The sequence below is a fragment of the Aegilops tauschii genome, chromosome 2 (assembly GCF_002575655.3).
Source record: "Aegilops tauschii subsp. strangulata cultivar AL8/78 chromosome 2, Aet v6.0, whole genome shotgun sequence".
In the NCBI taxonomy this organism is placed as follows: Eukaryota; Viridiplantae; Streptophyta; class Magnoliopsida; order Poales; family Poaceae; genus Aegilops; species Aegilops tauschii.
The window spans coordinates 274,864,165-274,872,432 of NC_053036.3; positions in this window are offsets into that span (position 1 = coordinate 274,864,165).

Below are 8,268 nucleotides of genomic sequence, written 5' to 3' on the forward strand. Positions count from 1 at the left end.
AGTTCTCATCCAAGTCCTATGGCCTCTCCAACAATCAAGCTTCGACGACTCCAACACCTTCTACCTCAACCAAGCCATCTACAAGCAACAGCGACAAGTCAAGTTACAAGAAGACTTCGACAAGCTCAAGTCGTCCTCCTACTACAAGCAACTTCAAGAAAGCTTCATCATCATCTACCCCAACCGATGAGACCATCAAGACAAGTTCGTTCAAATGCTTCACATGCGGCGGCCGAGGCCACAAGTCTTTCGAGTGCACCAACAAGCGCACCATGATCCTCAACGACGGCGGAACCTATGACTCAATGAGTGAAGGAGAAATGGAAGCCCTTGAGCAAGTGGCCATGCACCGCCAAGTGAACAACGAAGACGAAGATGATCAAGTTTTTTGTGACGAAGATTCAAGTCCCGCTCTTGTTGTTTCCAAGGTCTTGACTCTTCAACATCAACAAGATTAAGACCAAAGATGCCATATCTTCCACACGAAGGCCGGTATCAATGGACGGTCTGTCAAGGTCATCATCGATGGAGGGAGTTGCCATAACTTAGCAAGTGAAGAACTATGCTCCAAACTCAACTTGGTCAAGATGAAGCACCTGCACCCCTACAAGGTTCAATGGCTAAGCGATAACGGCACCATCCAAGTCGAGCATAGGGTACAAGTCTCCTTCAAGATCGGAGCTTATGAGGACACTTTGGAGTGTGATGTCCTTCCGATGACCGTTTGCCACCTTCTTCTTGGACGGCCGTGGCAATTTGACCGAGGTGTCATCCACAACGGGCGTACGAACCATTATAGTTTCAAGATGAAAGGGAAAGAGTTTGTGCTACGACCTATGTCTCCAAGCCAAGTGCTCGCCGACAAGCAAGCCACCCATCGTGGAGAGAATAGTGAGAGAGCGAACCGCCAAAAAGAGAGTGAGTGCCACAAGCCAAAATTGAGTGCCTCCACGATGAGCGACAAGAAAAACTTATTTCTTTTTGCCACCAAACGTGAGATGAGAGAAGTGTGTGAGAACCCATCAAGTGTACTACACTATGTCCTCTTGTGCAAGGACGAGGCACCAAAAACTAACAACTCTCACAATCTACCCTTGGTGTTATCTTCTTTATTGCAGGAATTCCAAGATGTTTTCCCCGACGAGCTACCTTCGGGTCTACCTCCACTACGAGGCATTGAGCACCGTATAGACCTCATCCCCGGAGCGCCACTTCCAAACAAAGCTCCCTACCGAGTCAACCCCGAAGAAACCAAAGAAATACAAAGGGAAGTAAAGCATCTCATAGATCATGGACATGTGCGTGAGTCCTTGTGCCGTACCGGTCATTCTTGTGCCTAAATGAGACGATAGCTTTCGCATGTGTTCCGATTGTAGACCTATCAATGCTATCACCGTTCGCTATAGGTACCCCATTCCACGCCTTGATGATATGCTTGATGAGCTTAGCGGTGCCACTATTTTCTCTAAAATTGATCTTAAAAGTGGTTACTATCAAATCCGCATACAAGAGCATGATGAATGGAAAACCGCTTTCAAAACAAAGTTTGGTCTCTTTGAGTGGTTAGTCATGCCTATGGGTTTATCGGAAGCACCGGGTACTTTCATGCGTCTTATGCATTATGTGTTTCACCCTTACATTGGTGAATTTGTTGTTGTCTACTTTGATGATATCCTTGTGTTTAGCAAATCTCTCAAAGAGCATGTCACCCACCTTCGCACCGTGCTACAAACTCTTCGAAAAGAGCAACTTTATGCTAATATGGAAAAATGCCTCTTTGGTGTTGATAAGCTTGTTTTCTTGGGTTTTGTAGTTTCTTCTAAGGGTGTTCATGTTGATGAATCCAAGATCAACGCTATTAAACTTGGCCCCAACCAACCAATTTGCAACAAGTGCGTAGTTTTCTTGGTTTAGCCGGTTTCTACCGTAGATTTGTGAAGGATTTTAGCACCATTGCTTCACCTTTGCATGCTTTGAGTAAGAAAAATGCACCGTTTGTTTGGGGAACATCCCAAGATATCGCTTTCAATGCGCTTAAGAATTTGCTTACGCATGCTCCCGTGCTTGCTTTACCAAACTTTGACAAACCTTTTGAAATCCATTGTGATGCTAGTGGTAATGGCATAGGAGGTGTGTTAACGCAAGAGAAGCGCCCCATCGCATACTTTAGTGAGAAACTTTCCGGCGCGCAACTCAATTATCCCATCTATGACAAAGAGCTATATGCTTTAGTGCGAGTTTTGCGTGAATGGGAACATTACCTTCGTCCTCATCAATTTATCATCCATACCGACCATGAAACGCTTGAGTATCTTAAGGGTCAAACTAAGTTGAACAAGCGTCATGCTAAATGGAGTGAGTTTATAGAGTCTTTGCCCTATGTCATCAAGTACATAAAGGGCAAGGAAAACGTTGTGGCGGATGCGCTTTCCCGTATATGCATGCTCGTTACTCAACTTGAATTGAATGTCATTGGCTTTGAGCATATAAAAGACTTGTATGAGCATGATCCTACTTTTGCTATTCCTTATGCAAAGTGTTTGACACATCCATCTTGGGAACGCTATTACATTAAAGATGGTTACCTTATGAGTGCTAACAAACTTTGCATCCCCGAGTCTTCTCTTTGTTTGTTGCTTTTGCAAGAATCTCATGGAGGAGGACTAATGGGACATTTTGGACGCGACAAGACACTTGCGATGCTCTCCAAGAACTATTTTTGGCCAAAGATATTTCGCGACGACAACCGCTTCACCAACCGATGCTCTACATGTCGCAAAGCTAAGTCTAAAGCTCAATCTCATGGCCTTTACATGCCACTTCCCATTCCATATCACCCTTGGGAAGATATTAGCATGGATTTTGTGCTTGGTTTGCCTAGAACTAGAAATGGCAAGGATTCCGTTTTTGTTGTTGTGGACCGATTTTAAAAAATGGCACATTTCATTCCTTGCAACAAGATAGACAATGCTTCACATGTTTCCAATCTCTTTTGTTGGGAAATCTTGCTACTTCATGGAGTGCCAAAGACGATTGTCTCAGACCGCGACGTCAAGTTCTTGAGTTACTTTTGGAAGACCTTATGCGCCAAGCTCGGAATCAAGCTACTCTTCTCTACGACATACCATCCACAAACCGACGGCCAAACGGAGGTGACGAACCACACGCTATCCACTCTTCTACGCGTGCTAATCAAGAAGAACATCAAGGAGTGGGAGGAGTGCCTACCCATCGCCGAGTACGCCTACAATCGTGCAAGACATTCAACTACCGGCAATTCCCCTTTCGAGGTCGTCTACGGTTTCAACCCATTGTCCCCTTTGGACATTCTTCCTCTTCCTCTTCAAGAGCACACCAACATGGACGCGAGTGCCCGAGTCAACCACCTCAAGAAGATGCATGAAGATACAAGGCACACCATCGAGCGCCAAGTACAACGACTCGCGACCAAGCTCAACGTCAACAAACAACCCATGATATTCAACATTGGAGATCTTATGTGGCTACATCTTCGCAAGGAACGATTCCCAAACGAACGCAAGTCCAAACTCCTACCTCGCGCCGATGGACCCTTCAAGGTGCTCGCATGCTACAACAACAACGCTTACAAGATCGACCTCCCGCGCGACAAGTACACCGTGAGTGACATCTTCAACATCAAGGACCTTTCGCCATACCATGGTGATGAGGATTTCGATCCGAGGTCGGATCTTTCCCAAGGGAGGGGAGATGATGCGGAGCATCCCACGATCATCCCCATGGACACCACCTCAACTATCCAAGCTCCAAGTGGACCCATGACAAGAGATAGGGCTCGTGCTATTCAATCCGAGGTGACATCACTCCTACTTGAGTTTCCCTCCTCATCAAGTGAGACATGGCTACTGCCTAAGTCCGAGATGTTATGTGTGATCAGGTACAACGCTCAAGACACGGAGCCGAGGGCTGAAGAAGAAGAGACAGGCGTCAACACTCTCGACAGCCCGGAACTTCCGGCCAGAGCCCCGAACTTCCGGCCCCCGGACCCTCCGGCCGACCCGGAGCTTCCAGCCTCCGACGTCTTCGACCAGCCCGAGCGTGCTAACTCTCTGGTTAGCCCGGAACCCGTCCCGGACCGTCCGGCCCCCGGAACCTCCGGCCAGCCCAGACCTTCCGGCCCCCGGACGCCAACCCAGCTCCACCCGCGCCAACTCTCTGGTTAGGCCGGACCCTCCTCGGAACCTCCGGCGCCCGAAACTTCCGGCCTCACCCGGAACTTCCGGCCCTGCCTGCACGCAGCGACTTGGGCCGAGGCCCATGTACCCTTTCATCACTTAGACTATATATACTCTTCTCCTACCTACGTTTTAGGGTTAGCATTGGTTTAGCTCATAGTTGAGATAGAGTTTTGCTCATCCATTACGGATCTACTCCACGAGAGAGACCGCGCCCCCTCTACGAAGATACCCTTGGATTCAAGACCCCCTCTTGGGTGGCCCCATCGAGACCTCCTCACGGAGAAGAACCGGTTACCCTATGTATCGTCCCTTGTTGATCGTGGATCGTGTATCTCTTTTGTGTTCTTGGATCTAGCGCATGTGTGATCATATTCGTCTTGGTTGAGTGTTTCTCTTGTTTTCCCCCGTGATTTCCCTCGTGTTCTTCCGCGCGTTCTTCGTGTTCCTCGTAGGGATCCTCTCCAAAAGTGAAAGATCGGCCCCTAGGGTTCCGCCCTACATCAGGCGTCCCTCAAGGTTTCCTGCGAGGCTTGCTCCCAAGCCTTGGAGGAGGCTCATGAGGCCGACCGTCATCGCGAGGCCGCAGAAAAACGCGCGTGGGAGCTCCATGCCTGGAGCGTGTCCCTAGAGCAGCAGGTGGAGGCGCGCAGAGCTGCCCTTGCATCGCTGAGGGGGACGCCTGCCGAGGAGGAAGAGGTGCGGAAGCGCGAGGAGGCGTTGGTGCTGGAGGCCGTGGAGGGCAGCCTCGAGCTTGAGCAATTGGAGACGAGGGAGCGTCAAGTTACCCAAGCAGAAGATGCAGTCGGGGTTCGCAAGGCCAGGGTCCAGGAGGAGGTGGACCGCCGGGTGGCCGAGGTCCGCGCAGACCTGGAGAGAAGGTATGACTTGAAGTTGAAGCCCGCAGGTACGGAGGGTGCGGGCAGGGCTGCTGCCCTCAGGCCTAGGTTGGATGAGGCTGAGAGGCGTGCGGAGGCCACGGCTACCGCCCTGGTTATGGCGCAGGCGGACTTGGCCTCCGCCCGCGCCGAGCTGCTTTCTCTTCAGAAGCGGGTTGATGACGCTGAGGCCGTCGCACGGCAAAACAGGGAGGAAGTGCTCCAACGACGAACACTGGAGCGCGAGCATTCCCCCATGCTTCAGGATCTCCGGAACAGGGCCAATACCGCCCTGGGCCATATTTGCGACGAGGATGCACCGGCCCCTCACTCGAATGACTATGCCAGCCACCCGACCTTCTTCACCGAGGTGGTGACGTGCCTGGAGGCCCAATCCGACAGAGCTCGCCGGCTTGTGGAGGAGAGGGGTCGTGGCCTGCTTGAGCGCGCTTTCTCCCGTGTCTTCAGCCACCTTTTGAATGCCAACCCCAACTTTGATTTCGACGCCGCCATCGCCCCCGTACCCTCGGCCGTCCGGGGCGACCTGGCGCGTTGGGTTGAGGACAACGTGGACGCGTTGGTCAGGGCCTTCACTTTGGAGGATGACGTGGTGATGGTCGTCATAGATGAAGGCGACGTGGTTGACGACGCCGATGGGGGCGTCGCCGACGGCGGCGACGGTGCCAACGAAGATGATGACGACGCGAGTGACACGTCCGAGGGTGATGTAGCGAGTGACATTTCTGGCTGATCCCATGTTCTCCTGTCATTTCACCCTGTACACAAAACTCGGGCGTGGCCCTTGGAAAACTTGTAAGAGCATTTTGAGAGGGGGAGCCCCTCATGTAAGCAAGTTGCAGCCTTTACTTTCCTATGCGATATTGAGTATGTGCCCTCATGGACTTGTGAATCTGGGGGCGAGTTTTCCGTCGTGGTTTACCTTAGTCAGCGCCAGCTTCGAGCTGGGTCGCGTGGTGACGAGTTTCTGAGAATCCTACGGAGCTTGTTGCCCTCGTCAAAAGGGCCCCCCAAAGAGGCGAGCACCAGTTGCAGCGCTGGCGCGTGCTTAGCGCGCGTGCGCTTCGTGCAGTCCCGCTCGCGAGGAGCTCGTGAGGGGAAGGCGACGGACATGAGTCCCAGACGAAACGAGATCCAGAAAGCATGAAATTGCTCGAACGAGAAAAGGCACCCCCTGCGCGCATTGATAAAAACTCGGCTTCAACTTAAATCCAGATCCAGAAAGCAAAGCTACAGAAAGAGAGATCCAAAGCAAAAGGCCGCGTCCGGCACCTAGTCTAGTCTTCTGGTCTTCAAGTCTTCTCACCAGCGCGGAGCTAAGTGCTGCCACTAGGCGTGAGAGGGAGCCCCAGGGCCTGGGGCCGGCGCTCCTGAGACTCCGGGGCATGTACAGCCCCAACTCATTATTACGTGAGAGTGTCACGGGCGGCGAGCTTCACAGGCGCTCGGCCTTCTTCACAGGTACCGGCCTTGCTTCATATCGCCTGACGAGGGCCCCGCCTTGCGCCACCCTTGACCTCCTTTGAGCCGACCGGCTACCAGGACGACACAAAAGAGGGAAAGGGGACGCCAGCGGCGCCCTCGGCGACCACAGGTCCTCTGCCGGGGGAAGGGTTGTCGAAGCCTCCCCGGCAGAGGGCCTACCTCCGGACGTCACTCGGCTTCGCGCGGCGTGGGGAGGGGGCCTGCTCCTGGCTCCCTCCGCTCAGCCCCCAGCATGTTTCCCCCGGCGGAAAGGATGCTACCGCGCCGGTGCCGTCGACCGACGCCGTGACCTGATTCACTTGTGGCCCACGGTTAGCGTAAGCCTGCTCCTGAGATATTAGTGGTACCCTGTAGTTGTCGTTGACGGCGCGATTGTTGTGGTTCCCCGTCGGTTCCTGGAAGGGTTCCACTTCTAGCGTCCTTCCTTCCCAATCTTCTCCGAGGAACGAGTTGGGGTCGTCTTCTGGAGCGTACTCCTGGTCCATCATGCGGGGCACGTAAGCTTCCGGGGCCGTTACCCCGAACACCTTGCCGTAGTGCCCCACACTCCACGTTGCCCGGCCCAGCGTGGCCTCCTGAGGATGATAGCGCAGCATCCCACTTGGGCCATGGGAGGCGACGCTTGTGCTCATGCTTGCCGCGGGCGGCATGGGGGCGGCAGAGCCCCCGGCGCCGCCGGCCGTGCCGGTGTTGACGAAGCCCCCTGGCGCACCTGATGGCACGTGGTGGCGGCGGGGCCCGCCGTGAGTCCCTGTAGTGGCCTGAGGAGGAAGCTGATGACTGAAGGGCGGTGCTCCCGACGCCGCTGCATCCAGCAGCTCGGCAACGCATTCCAGCAGCGTGTCCCGGCCGCTCTCCATCAGTCGGCACCGCAGCAGCTCCCTTGCCATGGTGAGTGTTGCCCGCATGTTTGCCTGTTCCCGCCGCAAGTGCGGTGCCCTCGCCGCGACGTGGCTTGCTGCCCTTGTAGCGGCTCGTACCAGTCGTGGAGTGAGGGTGGACGACGCTTGGCTGCACTGCCCGCGCCCCGCAGGGTTGGACGGCGCCCGCGCCGCCTGGAGCGCGGGGTCGAGGTCTTCGTGTGCAGGCGTCGTTGCCCGGGCCGGCCAGGCTGCCCAGCGGTCGGAGTCAGCTCTTGGGTCGCCAAACATCTTGACCGTGGAGCGTCGGCAGGTCGATTGTCGAGGAAGAAACTCCGGCGCACCCCTACCTGGCGCGCCAAATGTCGGATGTGGAGTTTCGGCAAACCCTTAAGGTTCGAACTCTGGGGTGTGCGTGAAGTCTTTCCCTCCTACCGATCTACGCCCTAGCTCACTAAGATCTTGCGGACGAACTCGACGAACTCGCAACACAGAAAGACACGAGATTTATACTGGTTCGGGCCATCGTTGTGGCGTAATACCCTACTCCAGTTTGGTGGTGGTGGATTGCCTCTTGGGCTGATGATGAACAGTACAAGGGGAAGAACAGCCTCCTGAGGTCGGGGCGTTCTTGTGCTTGTCGAACTTGTGCCGGTGAGGACTCGATGAGTTCGAGACCAGATGCCCCCTACTGTGGTGGCTGGTTCTACTTATATAGGCCCTAGTCCTCTTCCCAAATATTGAGCGGGAAGGGAGCCAACAACGGCGGGCGAATTTGAAAGGGGACAGCTAGTACAAGCTATCCTGACAAAA